General features: G+C 40.0%; 1 long non-coding RNA gene and 1 other non-coding gene across 2 annotated transcripts; both read left to right on the top strand.

Moving 5' to 3' along the window:
* Positions 1-9,819: 9,819 nt before the first annotated feature.
* On the top strand, positions 9,820-12,168 carry LOC121296176. Its single transcript, XR_005947029.1, has 2 exons — positions 9,820-10,664; positions 11,813-12,168. It is a non-coding gene; the product is annotated as an uncharacterized LOC121296176 (long non-coding RNA).
* Positions 11,574-11,743, top strand: LOC121296744. Its single transcript, XR_005947089.1, has one exon.
* Positions 12,169-12,285: the final 117 nt, after the last annotated feature.

Genomic DNA, 12,285 nt, shown 5'->3' with positions numbered 1-12,285 from the left:
TTACTTTCCCTCGAGCATTCGTGGTTACCAAGGAGATGATAAATCAAGAATGTTACCAAGGTGATGGGAATGTCATGTTGCCAGGTGGAAGGGGATTAAAGGAAGTCATTTGGATCTGAGAGCAGCTGCACTGTACAGGGAAATGATCTGAGAGCAGCTGCACTGTACAGGGAAATGATCTGAGAGTAGCTGCACTGTACAGGGAAATGATCTGAGAGCAGCTGCACTGTACAGGGAAATGATTTGAGAGCAGCTGCACTGTACAGGGAAATGATCTGAGAGTAGCTGCACTGTACAGGGAAATGATCTGAGAGCAGCTGCACTGTACAGGGAAATGATCTGAGAACAGCTGCACTGTACAGGGAAATGATTTGAGAGCAGCTGCACTGTACAGGGAAATGATCTGAGAGTAGCTGCACTGTACAGGGAAATGATCTGAGAGTAGCTGCACTGTACAGGGAAATGATCTGAGAGCAGCTGCACTGTACAGGGAAATGATCTGAGAACAGCTGCACTGTACAGGGAAATGATTTGAGAGCAGCTGCACTGTACAGGGAAATGATCTGAGAGTAGCTGCACTGTACAGGGAAATGATCTGAGAGTAGCTGCACTGTACAGGGAAATGATCTGAGAGTAGCTGCACTGTACAGGGAAATGATCTGAGAGCAGCTGCACTGTACAGGGAAATGATCTGAGAGCAGCTGCAGTTTGCAGTAAAAGTAATTAATTAGAAGTTACACCACTTGCAGATTCCCTGCAAACAACAAGCCAAGTTGTAGGTTTTCTCTCCCCTTCATGTGATAAAGTGTGAAGCGTGCAGCCGACCCCTTTACTATTATATCCTGCAGGCACTGCAGTGCAATCCTGTCTCTGTGATTAAGCAGGACTTCATACAAACCTAGTAAACGTCATGAATGAAAGCAAGTGAAGAACTTCTAGACATGATTAAGAACTGTGATGCTGTGCAGTCAGTATCACTGCATACAATAACTTTAATAGGCTGTTCCTTAAAAACAGTGTCTCTGCCTGCTCTGTACCTTCTGCACCAAAATGCTTTAAAAAATGTGTGTCAAATAGCAGACCAAAGTGCAATACTGGCGACAGGCAAGGTGCAATCACACACACACACACACACACACACACACAGACACACACACACACACACACACACACACATATATATATATATATATATATATATATATATATATATATATATATATATATATATATATATATATTATATATATAATTATAGACTTAATATAAGCACACTTCCTATTCCAATGAGTCTGCACTCAGCCCATTGTCTCAATTTAAAATCTAATGAAGACCCCTTTTGTATATAATAATTACAATAATAAAATAAATAATAAATCAGAATAGAAGCAACATTGCAGCCCGAGGCTTTCCTTAGGAGGTGCCTTTGAAGAGAGCCAAGAATTGGGTGAGAGTAAGCTGCAGTGTGTAGGGTAGTTATGAAGGAAGATGAAAGAGAAGAGAGAAGCAGAGGTGAGGAAGCACGCTGAGGGGGGGGGGGGGGGGGGGGGGGGCTCAGCTCAGACAAATTATTTGTATTTATTTATTGAAATGTATTTCACCAGCCGACAGCCCACTGAGACTCGCAGCTTGTTTCAAAGTCTTAATTCCACGCAGGACAGCAGTCGCAGAGAACACACTGATAATTTACAGTGTATAAGAACGAAGAGGTATTAGCAAGGCTTCTGTGAGAGTGAACTCCTGTGAACCCCCTGACACATAGACAGATAGATAGATAGATAGATATTTGTACAGTGTGGAGTGTGAATGGTCCATTTATAAACTTCCTCTGCTTTGATGCCTTGAAGCATGGCCAGCCTGTCAGACAGAGAAGGAAAATCTTCCTTTTGTTCACAGCATTGTGGGTCAAGCACCCAGGAGACCAGAGAGAAAACTTGCATTTGATTTATTAACCCTCTGAAGTGGCAGTGTGAAATCACAGAGATGAGTTTGCTTTATTAAATATGCCAGCTGTTTACTAGTTCAGGGATCACAGAGCTAATTAAAATGGTCCTGTCTCGAATTATTCAAACGATGAAGGTGGCTCGAAGGAGTTCTTCTTATATTCAGTGTTTTTAAGAATTTGGATCAATCAGCAAGTTTGCAGTTTGCTGGCATTGAGAATTAAACACTATACAGTTTTGCACATGGTCCAGACTGGGAGGAATTGCATGTAAAGAAACTCTACAGTGTTCCTACAGGACAGGGCAATGTTTTTATGCTCAATGATCAAGTAAAGGCTGGCTTTAGTTTCTATCTACTACATATATGATTAAGCCAGAGGTTTTGTAAAGCAATACTAACATGTTTTCATCATTGTTACTCCAGTAAGCTTTGATGAAGCATTTCCACTGAACAGTATCCCTACATTTCAGTTATTTCTGGGCACAATGTAAACCAGCAGCTGCCAACACAATATTTCCATTTGAATGCCTCATTCTTTCCACAGCATTGCTTAAATACCAGTGAAACGACATTGCTTGCCAAATGATGTTTCATGACCACAGCTACTAGCCCAGTTTATTCAGGGAGCAGCTATTCCCATTCAAGCACTCTCCCCCACCCACTGTCTCCTGCATGAAGCAGCTCAGAGTTCAGATCTAGTGGCTTTCCCTGCCAGGGCTAGTGTTTCACTAGACCCATCCCAGATGCCTGCTCCAGTTTCGGTATTATATACAGATAACCCCACCGAGCTCAGACTGCTCTCCCTGCTGTACATCATTAACATGTTTCACAAGCAGCTGCCTGAATATACCTGTCGTCTCATTCAGTGGAACCACATGCTGATTTCCATTATGACAATGAAGACGCTTTGGGGCCTGTTGCTTTTACAAGGTAGACCTGGATGACTCCGGATTAATGCTGGACATCAGCTGCCGTTTCCCCGGTCTGATGCCCGACATGCAGGGGAACTGGAAGCGATGAAGCTCTTTGATGAGTCTATAAGAATGGACACGTAAAAGAGTGCAAACTAGAATTCTCAGCAATAAAGCCTGAATTGAACAACCAGCGAGTAAAGTGCCATTACAGGTCTGTATTTTCATTTCATTTGACCTAGATTCTTCATTCAGTCCATTATATAAGATTTCTCAAGTACGGCCCTAGCACGAAACAAGAAAAGCCATGATGCAGTAAGTCATGTTGCAGTAAGGCCCTAATATTGAGGGTTTGTCTGCTTCTTTGTGTTTTCATATTGTAGTTCAAATGTAACCATGTGATCTACGCATATTGTAGTTCATAGATAACCATGTGATCTATGCATATTGTAGTTCATAGATAACCATGTGATCTACACATATTGTAGTTCATAGGTAACCATGTGATCTATGCATATTGTAATTAATAGGTAACCATGTGATCTATGCATATTGTAATTCATAGGTAACCATGTGATCTATGCATATTGTAGTTCATAGATAACCTTGTGATCTATGCATATTGTAATTCATAGGTAACCATGTGATCTATGCATATTGTAATTCATAGGTAGCCATGTGATCTACGCATACTGTAATTCATAGGTAACCGTGTGATCTATGCATATTGTAATTCATAGGTAACCATGTGATCTACGCATACTGTAATTCATAGGTAACCATGTGATCTATGCATATTGTAATTCATAGGTAGCCATGTGATCTACGCATACTGTAATTCATAGGTAACCATGTGATCTATGCATATTGTAATTCATAGGTAACCATGTGATCTACGCATACTGTAATTCATAGGTAACCATGTGATCTATGCATATTGGCTTCCACAGCAACCCTTAAGTCCATTTCATTCAATATATTGTTCTGCTCCAGTTCTAAACTTCAGCTCTCTACTTTGGCTAGATAAGCCACAGCTGGTGTGGATGCATTCCGAGTGCCTTCATGCCTGGTCTCCTTTTAGCCTCTGCATTCTTGTCAGGGAGACTCAGAACTGGGGGGAAAGCACATTTATCTTCAGAACTTTCCAATTGTCTAAGTGCTGGGTGAAGAGCAATGAGGGATATCTGGAAATGAGTTTGACCCAAATTGCTGTGGAGGCCTGGTTCAGTGTGAGTCAGCCTCGCGTCCCATTGGCTCAGAAGATTATGAAATTAAATTCTTCAAGCGGCCCGGAACAGGGCAGGCTCTGTTGCTGTAGTTGTATCTGCTGCTCCCCTGAGCTCTCTTTTAAATCCAGTGCGTTGAGACAATTCATTATCATGACATCTGCTGAATGGGAAGCCAGGGGCTGAGTTTGCTTTAGTGTGAAAACGCAGCTGAGGTGCCAGTGTGTTCAAGCTCTGTACTTAAAACAATTTATTTATTTCTTAGCAGAAGCCCTTATCCAGGGCGACTTACATTTGTTACAAAATATCACAGTACAAAGTATTGCATTACAAAATATTACATTGTAAAATATTACATTACACAATATCACATTGCAGATAAGAGCAGTTATAAGGCAGAGTAAAATCAGTAGAAAATAAGTTTAAATAAGAGCAAAATAAAGAATACAGTAAATAATTAATTTAAGAGTGAGTTCAACTGAGAGCAGTTAACAGTAAAGATATTTGTTTATATGAGTGAAGTCCAGTAAGAACATGTAGTAAGTATGATAAATGGATGAGAAGGAATTCCCAATAAGAGCAAATACAAAAAACATGAGTACGGTTGCCTACAAGAGTAAAATCAGATACAAGATAGAGTTATAGTTAGGAGCAGTAGTTGAATGAGGCAAGGTATGGAGAGGTTCAGTGCAGGTACAAGCTGATGCAAGAACTGGTACAATTGGGTGCTATATAGTGCAGCATAGTGGAGGGCTGTGAGGCTCACAGATGCTGTCTGAACAGGGGTGTCTTGAGGAAGCGCCAGAAGGTGGTCAGGGACTGAGCAGTCCTGATATCCATGGGCAGGTCGCTCCACCACTGCTTCATGCAGGCTTCTAGCAATGGACTTTGCTGCAAATATCCAGGTGCTGGATGCACTTTACTGTAGGAACAGTACATCAGCTACGCTGTATTTATTAGTTACCATTTTCTAATGTGTACACATGCAGATCTGTGATTGGGAGCGTTCAAGGATCTGCACATTAACAAGTCGGATTTACATGAATGAATCTTCCATTCATAGCATGATGTTTCAGGGCATGTTTAAAATAATGAACAGCTACAAACATCAGTGTAACGTACGAACGCCAAACCCAACCCCCATGCTGCTCATGCACAGCTTCATGATGGAAATGTGACAGAGCTGAGAGGCTTTCCCTTTAAAAGAACCGGAAAAGCAAGCCTGATTACCCACGCTGTGCAAATATCCATTCACTGTACAGGTCTGAGAGAAATCTCTGTTTCAGCAACAACGCATCTTCATTTTGAAACATGATACCTGGAACAACACAAGGGTTAATAAACCTCTGATTGCAAGCCTTTCCTTTGATGGTCTTGCACTTTTAGATGTCCCACCCCTTCAGAGCCCTCTTCCCTGTCAGTCGCCAACCAGATGATCCCCCCTAAAGATTGGAATGCTGTGCTACCAGTAAGAGGCTTTCCTTGAAGGACAGGCAAGAAATCTGATAATGTCCTTGTCCCTGGTGTAGTACTCGCTGTCATGTTTAAATTGAAAATGCATGTACATTTCAGACCTGTATAGTCAATGGAATTGCATGACAGCTAAGATTTATAAAAATCTTAAAAAATGATATTCTTCTTCTATCAATACCTCTCTCTGACACACACACACACACAATATCTCTCTCTCACATACAGACTCTCTCTCTCTCTCACACAGACACAGACACACACACACACACACACACACACACACACACACACACACACAATAGAGAGACAGTGTCTGTCTCATCACAGAGAGACTCTGTCTCTCTTCTCTCTCTGTCACAAACACACAGACACTCTCACACACACACACACACACTCTTTCTCTCTCACACACACACACACACACACTCTCTCTCACACACACACTCTCTCTCTTCTCTCTCACACACACACACATTCTCTCTCACACACACACACACACTCTCTCTCACACACACACACTCTCTCTTCTCTCTCACACAGTCCAGTTTGTGTAGACACAGTGTCTCTCTCTCACACACAGACTCTCTCTGTCTCTCTCACAGACACACACAGTGTCTCTCTCTGTGTCTGTCTCGCAAGACCACACAGTGTGCTCTCTCAGAGAGAGAGAGACAAGACTCTCTGTCTCTCTCACACAGAGACAGTGTGTCTCTCTAGCAAGAGACACAGAGAGAGTGGTGTTTCACACACTCTCTCTCTCTCACACACACTCTCTCTCTCTCTCTCACACACACACACACACACTCTCTCTCTCTCTCTCTCACACACACACACTCTCTCTCTCACACACACACACACAGTCTCTCTCTCACACACACACACTCTCTCTCTCTCTCACACACACACACACACACTCTCTCTCTCTCACACACACACACTCTCTCTTCTCTCTCACACACACACAGACTCTCTCTCTCTCACACACACACACTCTCACACACACACTCTCTCTCTCTCACACACACACAGTATCTCTCTCTCACACACAGACTCTCTCTCTTCTCTCTCACACACACACACATTCTCTCTCTCTCTCACACATCTGTTCAGTCTTCCAAATGGACTCATCACACACTCTCTCTCTCAAACACATCACAGACTCTCTCTCAACAGCACACTCTTACACACACCATATTCTTCACACTCTTCAACAGCGATATTCTTCAACAACGATATTCTTCATCAGTGATATTCTTCAACACTCTCTCTCTCTCACACACACACATTCTTCAACACTGATATTCTTCTTCTCTCTCTCTCACACATCTCTCTCTGATATTCTTCACTCACACTTCACACACTTCTCTCTCACACATCACACACACAGATACTCTCTTCACACAGTGATATTCTTCAACACTGATATTCTTCATCAGTGATATTCTTCAACTCTCACATTCTTCACAATGACACACACAACAATGATATTCTTCTCTGATATTCTTCACACATATTCTTCAACACTGATATTCTTCTCATTGATATTCTTCACAGTGATATTCTTCTCTCTGATATTCTTCAACAGTGATATTCTTCAACAATGATATTCTTCACAGTGATATTCTTCAACAATGATACTTCTCTCTGATATTCTTCAACAATGATATTCTTCAACAATGATATTCTTCATTGATATTCTCTCTCTGATATTCACACACATTGATATTCTTCTCTCTGATATTCTTCACACAGTGATATTCTTCTCTGATATTCTCTCTCTCACACACACACTGATCTCTCTCACATATTCACATACAACAGTGATATTCTTCAACACTGATATTCTCTCTCTGATATTCTTCTCAGTGATATTCTTCTCTCACTGATATTCTCAACACTGATATTCTTCAACAGTGATATTCTTCAACAATGATATTCTCTCTCTCTCTATTCTTCTCTCTGATATTCTTCAACTCTCTCTCTCTCACACACACACACACACACACACATTCTTCATCACTCAGTAAACTATTGACATCAGAACTCAAAAGGGCATCACAGCTATTTCCATTTCAAATTGAAATGGAGCCAGGCTACAGATTTGAATTGCATTGCTATAAGAACACCACCTCTTACAGAACAATAATAGCATCTGCTAAATACATCCAGTTCAGAATGAGCTAATATGTAGGTAGGCAAGCTATTGTTGTTAAGCAAATTTGGGCTGTTTTGTTCCCATCCACTGATTGGCAATCTGAAGGCATTCACAGTTATTCCACACTTTACATTTCAATCTGTTCAGTCTTCCAGATGGACTCGATGTGACACTCTCTGAACATGATATGCTACAACAGATATTCTTCAACATGATATTCTTCAACAGTGATATTCTTCATTCTTCAACACTGATATTCTTCAACAGTGATATTCTTCAACACTGATATTCTTCAACAGTGATATTCTTCAACACTGATATTCTTCAACAGTGATATTCTTCAACACTGATATTCTTCAACAGTGATATTCTTCAACAGTGATATTCTTCATCAGTGATATTCTTCAACAGTGATATTCTTCAACAGTGATATTCTTCAACACTGATATTCTTCAACAGTGATATTCTTCAACACTGATATTCTTCAACAGTGATATTCTTCAACAGTGATATTCTTCAACAGTGATATTCTTCAACAATGATATTCTTCAACAGTGATATTCTTCAACAGTGATATTCTTCAACAGTGATATTCTTCAACAGTGATATTCTTCAACAGTGATATTCTTCATCAGTGATATTCTTCAACAATGATATTCTTCAACACTGATATTCTTCAACAGCGATATTCTTCAACAGTGATATTCTTCAACAATGATATTCTTCAACAATGATATTCTTCAACAGTGATATTCTTCAACAATGATATTCTTCAACAATGATATTCTTCAACAATGATATTCTTCAACAATGATATTCTTCAACAGTGATATTCTTCAACAATGATATTCTTCAACAATGATATTCTTCAACAATGATATTCTTCAACAATGATATTCTTCAACAATGATATTCTTCAACAGTGATATTCTTCAACAATGATATTCTTCAACAGTGATATTCTTCAACAGTGATATTCTTCAACATTGATATTCTTCAACAGTGATATTCTTCAACAGTGATATTCTTCAATCAGTGATATTCTTCAACACTGATATTCTTCATCAGTGATATTCTTCAACACTGATATTCTTCATCAGTGATATTCTTCAACACTGATATTCTTCATCAGTGATATTCTTCAACAGTGATATTCTTCATCAGTGATATTCTTCAACACTGATATTCTTCAACACTGATATTCTTCAACAGTGATATTCTTCATCAGTGATATTCTTCAACAGCGATATTCTTCATCAGTGATATTCTTCAACAGCGATATTCTTCATCAGTGATATTCTTCAACAGTGATATTCTTCATCAGTGATATTCTTCAACAATGATATTCTTCAACAGTGATATTCTTCAACAGTGATATTCTTCATCAGTGATATTCTTCAACACTGATATTCTTCATCAGTGATATTCTTCAACAGTGATATTCTTCATCAGTGATATTCTTCAACACTGATATTCTTCAACAGTGATATTCTTCAACAGTGATATTCTTCAACAGTGATATTCTTCAACAGTGATATTCTTCATCAGTGATATTCTTCAACAATGATATTCTTCAACAGTGATATTCTTCAACAGTGATATTCTTCAACAGTGATATTCTTCAACAATGATATTCTTCATCAGTGATATTCTTCAACAGTGATATTCTTCAACAGTGATATTCTTCAACAATGATATTCTTCAACAATGATATTCTTCAACAGTGATATTCTTCAACAGTGATATTCTTCAACACTGATATTCTTCAACAGTGATATTCTTCAACAATGATATTCTTCAACAGTGATATTCTTCAACACTGATATTCTTCAACAGTGATATTCTTCAACAATGATATTCTTCATCAGTGATATTCTTCAACAGTGATATTCTTCAACAGTGATATTCTTCAACAGTGATATTCTTCAACACTGATATTCTTCAACAGTGATATTCTTCAACAGTGATATTCTTCAACAGTGATATTCTTCAACAGTGATATTCTTCAACAATGATATTCTTCATCAGTGATATTCTTCAACAGTGATATTCTTCAACAGTGATATTCTTCAACAGTGATATTCTTCAACACTGATATTCTTTGATATTCTTCAACAGTGATATTCTTCAACAGTGATATTCTTCAACAATGATATTCTTCAACAGCGATATTCTTCAACAATGATATTCTTCATCAGTGATATTCTTCAACAGCAATATTCTTCATCAGTGATATTCTTCAACACTGATATTCTTCAACACTGATATTCTTCAACACTGATATTCTCTCTGGAGATTATGTGTTGCTGCAATGATTTCCCGCTCTCATTATTGCAAAGTCCTTAAACCTCATTCACAGGGTTTCGTTCTTAACTGTGCACATGTTGAGTGTCAGGTTTTTAACGAGAATGAACCTTTATATTTGAGCCCCTTGTCCCTGTGTTGCTAGATGTATGCGGGATGTATGTGACTGTGCTGAGCTCAGTGAAGGAAGACTCAAGGACAGTGCATTGGCAATGTAATAGTCCTGTGTTAAGGGGCAGTGGAAACACAATCAGAACAGCTTCAGTGTTCATAACTCATTGTGTGACCCTGAGCAAGTAACTTAACCTCTTTGTGCTCTGTCTTTCGGGTGAGACGTTGTTGTACACAGTGCACAACACTGTGAAGGCAATGACACTACTGCCATCTACTGGAAGTATACTGTAACTGCTGTGGGGTTGAGTTATTAGGGGGAGGCAGCATGTGATGCCAGCCTTTCTTTTATTGGAAGGCAATAAATACCCGGAAGTTTGGTCTTGTGTGGTTGGGGGGAGAGAGGAAGTGTGTAGTTTACAGTGCAGTGAGCGTGAACAGGAAGGTGGGATTTTATATCTGAAAGAGGGCTTTTTTTTTTTTTTTTTTTTTTTGGCCGTTGAAAGGCGAGTGGAGTCAAGACGGCTGTTTGTAATGCAGGTAAGTTTGCGTTAGTAATGTATTTCTGAGAATGCATGACGTGGTGTTTGTTATCGGAACTTTTTCAGGTGGGCCCGCACCCCGGGCATAGACAATGAAGTGCGTGTTTGGCTGTTATTTTTAAATTCAGTATAGGCTGGCAATACTAGTAATAATTGCGCTTTTACTAAATTAAAAGCAAGCAGCTGATGCGTAATTGTTGCTCCACATCTTAGACCTGGATTTCTGACCCGCTTGAGTCCGCGCCTGTGCAGATGCAGGTTTTCAAAGCTGCACGTGGGTGCGCGAGTCCCGCTGTGTTCAAGCTCTGCCATTGAGTTCTGCTGCAGTTTGCAACAAATATTGAAAACAAGACCAAAACTAATTTATGTAGTAAAATAAAACCGCACATTTAACACCACTGCTTTTCTGCAGTTCGCGCAGCCTCCTGCGTTGCTCAATATACGAAACTCCTGAGTAAAAATATCCTTAAACCTTTTTTTTTTAAAAAGCATTTTAATTTTATTGCATGTAAATACTGTTCAGAAACATCAAGCTTTCACGTATAGCTGTCTTGATCTATGGGGGGGTGGTGTTTAAACCGCAGCATTGAACAAGATTGCACGTTCACTGCTTGTGTGCACTATTCCTCAATTCATTTACTGGATTGTAATGTGCTCTGGCTATCTCATACCCTGGCTTTTTACTTTCTACTTTAACACCTAACGGAGATGTCTCCCCTAGGATACCAGGGCAGAGGATTTTGGGTTGATGGGAAGTCACACCTAATTGAAACAGTGGTCTTAACTGACTTGCAAGCCAGGGTGACCAAAACCATGTTCTCCTGCATGTAGAGAATGATTGTGGGTGTTCTCAAGTCTGCCACGTATCTGCTAAGCGGATGAGTTTCTTGTGCGGCTGGGATGTGGGTTGGTCTGGGAATTAGCTGCTGTATTGCTGACCTCTTGGTTGGCTGTGTATGCTGCAGCTTGACCCTGACCTAGACTATAACGGGGTGAGCATGAAGACTCAGCCCTGGCAGTAACAGGTGTGAGCATCACCCAGCTGTCTGATGCTCGTGTATAATACTGCAGACAAACCCTTGGCTCCAGTTGAACGCTTGGCATTGTGTTTTGAGTGTGACTAATCTTCTCTTGCTCTCTTTGTAGGGAGGTGTATTTGGAGAGGTGGGTTGAAGATGGATCTCTTCCCAGTGATCTGAAATCTGGGGCTGCAAGAAGGGGGGTTGTGCTGTCCTGTGCTGTGATTGATTTAAGAAGCACGATGGCTCTTCCACGAGGCTGCACTGGTTGAATTCTCCTGCTTTGTTAGTCTCACTTTGAGGCTCTGCTTTTTATTTAACATTGGCAGAGTGGTTCAGTGTTTGCTAACTTGTTTACTGTAAGCCAATGTGTGAAACTCAGCCCTCTTTACAGGAAGCAATAGCTCAAGTGTTTGCAGTAAATGGCTGGTATTTACTTTAAGTGTTTTGTATTCCATTGAATAAAATTGAAAGGTCTTTCCAGGTCTTGTGTTGCTGAGTAATTCTTTGGGTTTGTAATGTTGGTTCTGGTTTGCTGGCAGGCTGAATCTTGATGGACAGAGCTTCCGAGAGGTTGCAGCTTGCCATTAACGCCTAGTA

This window comes from Polyodon spathula, chromosome 21, assembly GCF_017654505.1.
Source record: "Polyodon spathula isolate WHYD16114869_AA chromosome 21, ASM1765450v1, whole genome shotgun sequence".
Taxonomy (NCBI): Eukaryota; Metazoa; Chordata; class Actinopteri; order Acipenseriformes; family Polyodontidae; genus Polyodon; species Polyodon spathula.
This window is presented reverse-complemented; position numbering and strand designations above follow the sequence as displayed.